The sequence below is a fragment of the Equus przewalskii genome, chromosome 8 (genome assembly GCF_037783145.1).
Source record: "Equus przewalskii isolate Varuska chromosome 8, EquPr2, whole genome shotgun sequence".
NCBI lineage: Eukaryota > Metazoa > Chordata > Mammalia > Perissodactyla > Equidae > Equus > Equus przewalskii.
This window is the reverse complement of record NC_091838.1, coordinates 73,688,461-73,698,184: the sequence shown is the minus strand read 5'-3', so window position 1 is coordinate 73,698,184 and position 9,724 is coordinate 73,688,461. Positions and strand designations below refer to the sequence as shown.

Here is a 9,724-nt window from a genome sequence, read left to right as displayed (position 1 = left end):
CCCCACTCAGGTTCTACACTGGCCCCTGGATGGTGCACACATGGGACAGATCTAAATGGTCCTTCAAAGGCTTTGAAAACTGAACCTACACTGGAACCACAGCCCAGAGCCAAGACTGGCAGGAGCTTGCAACCTTAAACTGGGTCAGTTGCTTTCTAAAACAAACAAAAAATACTTTCTATAGGATTTAAATAAGACTCAGACCCTTATAATATTCAAAATGTCCAAGATATAATCCAAAATTATAAACATGAAGAATGCAGAAACTTCAGTGCTTTTCATGTAAAAAGGAGAATCAAGAGATGTTGACCCTGAGATGACACAGATGTCAGAATTACTAGACAAGATTTTAAAGCTGTTACTTTAACCATGCTTTGAAAAATAAGGGTAAACACTGTAGAAATAAAAGAAAGAACATCTCATCAAATAAATAGAAGTTATAACAAAGGACCAAATGGAAAATTTAGAACTAAATATACATTTACTAAAATAACACTATTCACTAGATGGGCTCAGGAGCGGAATGAAGATGACAGAGGAAAAAGTCAATGAACTTGATGGTAGACCAATAAAAATCATCTAGTTTGAACAACAAAGATGGAAAATGATTGAAAAAGAAATAGAGCCTTAGGACTGGTGAAACAATACCAAAAATCCTGACAACTATGTCATCAGATCTCCAGAAGGAAAAGAGAAAGAGTGTGGTGAATAAAACCCTTTTAAGAGATAATGGCTAATACCTCCCCAAATTTGGCTAAAGACTTCAACTTAAATAATAATTGTAACATCCAATTATTTTATTATTATTGTTGTTGTTGTTGTTGTTTTGTTTTGAGGAAGATTAGCTCTGAGCTGACATCAGCCACCAATCCTCCTCTTTTTGCTCTGGAAAATTGGCCCTGAGCTAACATCCATGCCTATCTGTCTCTACTTTATATGTGGGATGCCTGCCACAGCATGGCTTGACAGCGGTGCCTAGGTCCACACCCAGGATCCGAACCCCGGGCTGCCAAAGCGGAGCACAAGAACTTAACGCTATGCCACAGGGCACGCCTCCCAATTACTTTAGTATTATTATTAGTAACATTTATTGAGCACTTGTCTGTGTCAGGATCTGTTTTAAGTTCTTTACACACTCATTTAGTCTTCAAGGAGTAACACATGTAAGTTCTTGCCCAAGGTCACAGAGGTATTAAGCGGTAGAGACAAGAAACAAACCCAGGAAGTCTGTCTCCAGAGAACAAGCTCTTAACTCCAAGGTCACACAGACTCTCTGGCACACCCAGGGTCAATCTCTCTTTGGCGCTTAGATTATTGATGACTGTTACTTTGCTGCACTATGACTTTTTTTAAAGTATGTGAAATTCTTGGTGTAGTATCTAACATGTGGATGCTTAAAAATATGTGAGGGAAAAAAGAATACATAACTGCAAGATAGGGCTGTTTTAGCTGTTTGGACTGCTATAACGAAACATTGGCTCATAAACAATAGAAATGTATTTCTCACGGTTCTGGAGGCTGGAAGTCCAAGATCAGGGTGCCAGGACAGTCAGACAGGGGCTCTCTTCCAAGTTGCAGACTTCTCATTGTATCCTTGCATGGTGGAAAGGAAAAGGGAGCTCTCTTGAACCTCTTTTATAAGGGCATTGATCTGGCCTCTGTGATTTAACCCCTTCTGAAAGGTCCCACCTTCTAACACCATCACACTGGGCATTAGGATTTCAACATATGAATTAAGCAGGGGACCCAAACACCCAAAACATAGCATGAGTGAAAGTTATTTGTGAACCTGATTTACTTTCTACTAAGACTGTAAATTTCTTAACAGAAGAAGCTTTGCTGACTCCCTTATTTCCTATAGTATCTGGTACGTTTCTGGCACATATAGATGCTTAACTTAAAAAAAAATTTGTAGTTCGTTGAAGGAGGCATAAAACTCTACAACTTATATGAGAAACAGCATAATGGAAAGATGATCTGCCTGTAGCCCTAACAAGTTGACTAATCTTGGGGAAGTCACTTAACCTCTGGGGCCTCAGCACATTTTCTTAAACCAAGGAGAGTTCCAATGGCCAACGAGGGTACATCATGAAGATTAACGAGGTCGTGCATGTGAAAATGCTTTGGAGAGCATTACACAAATGACATTTCATTTGATTTAAGTCATTGCAAGGCAGACAGGAATAATGAAGCGTGCTTGATAAAGAGCTTGACAGCCCAGGAGAGGGAGAGATTATTTCCAGCTGGGAGCATGGAAGAAGGTTTTGTGGGTAAATATGTCTAAAACAAGCTGGGTGGGAAGAAGGTGTTCAATAGAAAAGGGGCCAAGGCCGGAGTTACAGAGAGCTGTGTCCTTGCATGGTAAGCCCCTGCATCCGGAACTTACTTCTGACCTATTCTCCTTAGAGCTGGGGAGAGATACGATCTCAGGGAACGTGCTCAAAATCACCACAACCATTTGGAAAATTTTGTAATCCCGAAAGAGAGAGGACAACACACAGATGAAAAGCAGCAGACAAAGGAGGGAGATTTCAAGATGAACAGGCTTTTTACAAAACATGTCTTTACTTTTTATTTTTGCTAACTTGGGGGCGGGGGTTCTTTTCCAAGCTGAGCCAAATTAATTTCTAGTCCAGTTGTTGAGCAAACCAACAGTTGTCTTCTCTTCTATGCTTTAGCACAGATTTTGCGCCAGTGTTTTCCAAACTTTCGTGTGAATAATAAGTGGAGGAGCTTATTTTAAAGGGGGGAGGGCATTCCCAGGCTGCATCGCCAGTGCTGCTGATGCAGAGTCCGCCTGGTGTTGGACCACGGTTCTTCATTTTAACACACAACCAGGTGCTCCAGATATAGGCCGCTCATTCTTCTCACCATAGGCGAGATCGAAGAGTCGTCCGTGCCAAAAGCGAGAGCATAGTTCTTGGCACCTAAGCAGTTCCAACAATGCTTAGATTCCTGCCCTCCATGAACTTGGGGATGTGAGCAGAGAGGGAGACTTAAAATCCACGTTGGACTTCTCCAGATTGCTGTATTTTATTCTTTGAATTCTCGTCTGCTCAGAAGTAAGAGAAAAAGAAAAAAAAAGATCTCACTAGTCAATTTTTACATTAAACTTACTTTTTTTTTTTTGCAAGACCTGACCACTGTACCAACCCGTCCAGGAAACGGTGCAACCACAGTCTTTGTAAGACGATTTGAGGACACGGTTTAGTTTTAATCCCAAACCAAATGTGGTATGCAACACTCTCTTTTTTGATCCCATAAAAAGAGAGGAAGAAACAATCAAGAACTAAACAAATAAAATGAAAATTACCTCCCTTTTATATTTTGGTGATGAAAAATGTTTCAAAGCGCTCCAAGCACTCACAGAAATGATAATTACCTTCTGCTTTCCTGGGGTAAGCATAGGGACATTTGGACCATAACAGTCTCATCAGAGTTATATAAACTGCAACATAAGCAATAAAAGTTTCTTGAACATCTGGATTCCATCTCCCCTTTAGAAGGAGTGTGAGCATCAGATAAAGCAGACGTTCAGACTTTTTGATTTCAGACCTTAGTGGTCCCATTGTGAAATTATATCAAGTCTAAATTTCTGGAAGTCACCTGTGAAAATCATTTTCAAAGCACCTTGTGCCCAGAAACATGTCCAACAGAGTCGCTTCCCTCCAGCAAAGACTAATTTCTTGACCACGCAATGCTCCTTACTTGAGTGCTGAGATTCAGAGGGTGAATAAGGAGAACGCCAATGTTGAAGAACATTTACCCCGGGCCAAGGAGTGTGCTGGTAGCTTTATAAATGTTACATCAGTTAATCCACCCTACAAACCCGTGGGGCTACAGTTACTATCTCTATGTTACAAATGAGGGAACTGAAACTCAGAGTGGTTACATAACTTGCTTAACATCAAGCAGATAGTAAGTGATAACAATAACAATCCAGGGTTACCTGATTCATACTGAAATTGCAAAGATCAATTCAATTATCACCCTGCAGGAAAGTCTTTTATAACCCTACGGCCCTCACTCTGAGTACAGTCCTTCCTTTTTCTCCATTGCAGCTTGTCCCTAACTAACAGGGGCCACAATCTGGAAGATGTTGTAATTTGGGACCCATTTAACGGTTCCCACTGGTAGGCTGTGAGTTGGAGAGCAGAAACCACAAGTGATATAACTTTTGGCATTAGACATAGCAAAGTATATATTCTGGCTCCAGCATATACTACCTATGCTTACCAGGGACAAGTTTTTGTTGTTGTTTTACATTTTTGAGCCAGTTTCTCATCTGTAATGGAAATAATAATCCTGCATCCACTGTGTGGTTTAAGTAAGAAGATGTGTAATGTATCTAGAATATATCTGCTACACTAGCACGTGTTCCACAAATAGTTTTCTACCCACTTTCCCTACTGCCACAGTGCCAGGTGCATAGTAGGTATTCAGTAGGTGTTGTTGACTGACTAGTACATTGATGATATGGGAGTTGAAGGGATCCAGTAAACAGCATTCCTCGTTCCCACCCAAGTTCTAAGCCAAATGAAATGTAAGACAAAAGAATAAGGCTCACGGAGGCCAAAACATTATCTTGATTGTTGACAAGAAGCTGATATTGGAGAATTCAGCTTATATATTTGGATAACTGGGCCCGCTAAGGCTGAACCCCAAGATTAGGCAGGTTTATTTACTCTTTCACAGGCAGAAGCAGAAAGCCACAGGCCTCCCCAGGTTGAAGTTACAGCATGATCCTTATAAGAAAGCAGGATGAAGGGGCTGGCTCATTTGTGCCCAGGTCTTCATCCAAGCCCACCATTCAGATTACTCTTCCCTCCTCCCTGTTGGATGAGCAAAGAGTGGGCAGTTGTCTAGAAATGTTCAGGAAAATGCTTCCTCATGGGGCCCACGAGGTTAGAGGAAGTCCTCAGCCCAACAGCCCGAATGACTAAATGAAGGGCCATACCCTTCCATTACCCCCATGCCACCATGCACTAACCTAGGGCTCTCAGTACCTTGACACTGTCCCTGCCTCCTTTATTGATCCTCTCACTTTGGAGAATTTAAGAGCTAATAAGGGAACTCAAACTATCCTTGGCCTTACTCTGACCTTGTGATTCAGTCCCTGGGCCTCACCTTCTATTCTCTTAACCAAGTCCTCACCCCATGTCTGACGCTGAATAACTGGGACCCCCACTTTATTTCCTGTGCCTGAGACCCTCTGCTGCTCCTCTTTGTTAGAGCTCCAACTTCCCCAAGACAGGGCCTTGTACCCGGATGTGAAGCCCTCCTGATGCTAATGTTCCTCCATCTAAGAGTAGTTAAAGCCAGAGGGCACAGTTTCCAGGTAAATAAATCAAGGCCCAAAGAGTAGAGGGATTCACATGATTGGAGAGCTGTATGGTGCTGAAACTCAGGCTTCCTGACATCCAATTCAATCTTCTTTTGAATCCCAAGTGAGAAGTAAATGAGAGACAAGGTAGGTTCTCATTCCCACCATTTGAGCAACCTGATAAGGGAATCCCATAAAATATTAAGTGGTGTCAGCAGATATTAATACTGACCAAGCAGGAGCCTTCTTAGCAGAGAAGGATCCCTGAGACCAGAGGAACTGAGGACACTGAAAGACAGCACAGTCTAATAGAAGAAACATGGTGTTCATTCATTCACACACTGAATAACTATTTATCGAGTGTCGTAGGTTCTAGGCACTTTTGTAGGTACTACTAATGTAACAAAGACTAGGACAGAGGAAAACCTATGCCCTTATGGAGACTACAGCCTTTGAGGGGAAGACAGACAATATCCCAAAAAAACAAGTATAATATGCTGTAATAAGTGCCAATATAACAATAAGCAGAGGACTATAAATAGGGAGTTCTCGGGGAGGGGTGGCTATTTAGAATAGATTCCCCACAGAAAGACTCACTGACAAGCTGACATTTGGGCAGAAACTTGAAGGAATTGATGGAGCAAACCCTGCAGATTCCAGGGAGGAGGGGATCCCAGCAAAAAGCAGTAGCAACTGCAAAGGCCTGGAGTCTAGAGTGTGCTTGGTGTGTTTAAGAAACAAGAAGAAAGCTAGTGTGCCCGGAAGAGCAGTGGAAGATTGGGTCAGGACTACTTCAGGTTATATATGCCCCCGTTATCAGTTACGTACATTCATTAACAAGCATGTCAGGATCACCCAGTTGTGAACTAAACTCTAGCACTATAAAAGCCTTCCTTCCACGAAGTTCTGTCCACAGGTTGTCTCTATAAAGAATGGAAGGCAGGAAAACACTACTATCTTTTGTTTCAAAGAAGTGAAGGCAGAAAGAGGGCAAGTGGCTTGGTCAGGCAGGATCAGTAAAGCCCGGGACCTCACGGATCCTCCTGTGGCTGAGCTGGTTTGAGGATTCCTATGATCCCTGGGGGTCGGGGAGAGGGGGTCGAGGTATGAGACTCTTGGGTTTCACACCAAGCAGGGCAGCAGCATAAGTAAAGGCATTCATTGCATTCCCTAAACAATCCTCAATGGGAATAAGAGACCTGGATCATTTCAGGCTCTGCCACTTGATAGTGATGTGACCTTGGGAAGGTCACTTTCCCTTTCTGGACTCTGGCTTCCTTTTCTTTAAAATAAGCAATTATACAAGAACATCTCCAAGTTCCCCTCAAGTTCTGAACTTCTAACATTCTATACTTTTGCCATTCTGGTCAGACAGAGGAAAGAGCCAGGGGGAGACCAAACATTAAGGGAAGCATCCCCAAATGTTTTGCAGTTTCTCTGAAGCAGGTAAGTAGAAGTCAAGCTTAGAAAGCAAAATAAAGGGCTGTTGCCTTCCCCCCACCCCCAACTCCAACCACTGCCTAAGGGATCTCAGAAAATTAAAAACAACATGTGTTCCCACTGGATTTATTTTTAACTTCTGAATGCAAATATTTGAAAGAAGAGTCTTACGGCAAGTACTAGTAAAGTTGAAAAATGCAGCAGCAACCTACAAACCAAACCCTTCTCCCAGCGGGATGTGGAGGAACACGTAATGTACTCGGAGGGCCGGTGTGAGACAGGTCGATTGGCAGATGGGTACATACCTATTACATAGGGTGTGTGGGCGTGTGTGCAGTGTTCTACACTAAAGTGTGCATGAGAAATTTTGCTTATGTCTCTACCCCAAGTTTCCTCGTATTTGTGCTGATTCTATTAGCATCCAGCTCAGCTCTCAGAGATGAATTCTCCCTGCAGATACTTCTATTATAGCACACACTATAGCGTATTGAATGGACAGTATCCATTTGATGCCAGTCACGTTGCATCCATGGGTGTTTATTTCTGAAAGCTGGGCTCACGTTCTCACTAGATAGGTGAAGTGCAGCCCACGTGCCTGTCTGTTACAGGGATACACACATACGTGCACCTACACCTTTCTACTGTTCTTGTACTTTTCCATAGGAAGCCCAAGTTCATCTGCTGGGAAATCCCTGCAGGACAAGGCCTATGGGCAACTGTAATCTTAAAACCCCTGCTTGTTGAAAGGGCTGCAGTGTAGAAGGCGGTGAGCTAGTTTTTCTTGAGAACATACTGAGTATGAGGTACTTGGTTCTATGTTGTTGCATTTAAACCTTCAAAAGGAATTTTATGATCTTCCTGGACAGAAGAAGGTCACGCTACAGTCGGTAAACAGATGTAAAAACCCTACATCTGCAAAGACTAAATGAAATAAAGTAGTTCAAGAGCCTGGTACACAGTAGGGGCTCAGTAAATACTAGTTCCCCTAAAGCAGCCACTCTCTTTTATAGCCATTTAACCCAAATCTTGGTGAGGGATTTTCATTATTGTTTTTAACCAAGATCCTGTCCAGGAGCCATTTGATATGTTCCAAACAGTCCTTCTATAATGCAGACAAGTGGTGCTCTCTACTGGAGGGCAGCTCTCTTAACTCAAGGACCACGGGGCTATAGTCAAAAAGCTAGTGTGAGCGAAGGATGGCAGCATATTAACTGGCACTGGAACGAAAAGTTCTAGGTGGAATTAACTAGAGCTTCAATTACCATTCATATGGCAGACTCTCACATCTTTGCCTCGAGTCCAGATGTCTATCCCAAGTTCTAGGGCAATAAATATTAACCACCTCCTTGACATTTACACCTGAGGATCCACAGGTCCTTCACACAGATAATGTCCAAAACGCAACTATCAGACTCCCTCCCACCACATTCATCTCCCCATCATCCTGTGATCTGTGATCTCCCACCTGGTAGAGGAAACATTCATTCCTCCTAGTTGTCTGAGTAAGAAACTTAAGCATCCTTCTAGATGCTTCCAACTTCAACTTCAAATCCATCTGTTCAACAAATATCTATTCAACACACACTGTGCTTCAGGAACAGTGCTAGATGCCAGGGGAGATGGTAAGGAAAACAGCCATGATCCCTGACGATGCAGAAATTGAATTCTAGTGAGGAATAAACGGTAAACAATTACTAAATTCCCAAACCCCCTCAAAAAAATTTTTTAAGAAAAGGAAGGCAGCTATGTCCTATCAAGAAAAAAAATTCAAAAGAAAGAACAATAAGGGAGATCTATTTTGATTAGTAGACTAGGAAGTCACTAAGGAAGTGATATTTTAGCTGACAAATAGAAGATGAACAGAATAGCCCAGGCGAAGAGTGGAGAAATTTCTGACAGAGAAAATAGCAAGCGCAAATGGCCTGAGGTAGAGTAGAGCCTAGTTTGACTAAGAAACCAAAATAAAGCAGCGTGGTTGACACTCAGAGAAGAAATGACTGGATGGTTGAATTTGAGGTTAACTGGATGTGTAAAGGCCAAATAATGCAGGGCATTTAGACCAAGGAAGGAGTTGAGGTTTTATTAAATATATAGACTGTGTTAACAAGCTTTATAGTAGTCCAGATCCAGAGAACATTGGCACTTCGATTAGGTTGATTGTAGCAGAAGCGGAAAGAAATCAATGGATTAAATATCATCCTTGAAAGTAGAAGCAACAGAATCAGTTAATAAATAGGAAATGGGGGTAAGAAAAGGAATGACTTCCAGGTTTCTAGGGCAAACAACTCAGAGAATACTGGAACTGTTTATCGCGATGGGGAAGACTGGAGACAAGCACATTTAGAGAGCGGAAGATTTCAGGTTTGCATTTATTGGGTTTGAAATGCCTGAGACATCCAAGCGAATATATTAAGTGGGCATTTGAGTATGTTAGTCTGCTTGTCATAAAATAGGCTTAAGCTGGAGATTTTACACACACACACACACACACACACACACACACACACAGAAGGGGATTGCACATAGAAGGGAATTGGCATTTGGTGAGAGGAGAAACACATCCTCCATTTAAGCAGGAAGGAAGTAGGAAATAAGTACAGACAGATGTAGATACGATGGTTGGAATGAGGGTACGCTCCTTTGGTGTCTCTTATTTACTCAATGAAATATCAAGTGACACCCTGTAGAAGGAGGTGAGTGCAGAGTTTAGAATTAAGGAAAGTATAGAAGTTAGGAAACTAGTCCTCAGGAAGGGGAATAGTGCACTTACTAAAGAAACTCAGTAAGAATGTTGGCAAGTGTTATGTGTTATGTCATCAGTGGTCATAAATTCCTAACGGCACTAAAATTTGGGCAGTGTGATTTACTCCAGTCATGCTCATCATGAGTGCACACATGGAGAAGATAGATGGATGGGGTCATCTGGAGTATTTTTCTGGGTAGGTATAATGAGAAACGGGG

General features: G+C 42.1%; 1 long non-coding RNA gene across 2 annotated transcripts in view; it reads right to left on the bottom strand.

Annotated features, from left to right (window-relative positions):
• Nucleotides 1-2,546: 2,546 nt before the first annotated feature.
• The window catches only part of LOC139085157 (uncharacterized), an 84,933-nt gene continuing 77,755 nt past the window's right edge, over nucleotides 2,547-9,724 (bottom strand). For both annotated transcript variants that reach the window (XR_011543233.1, XR_011543232.1), the window contains one exon: nucleotides 2,547-3,052. This is a non-coding gene — a long non-coding RNA (uncharacterized lncRNA). The remainder of the gene's footprint in view (nucleotides 3,053-9,724) is intronic.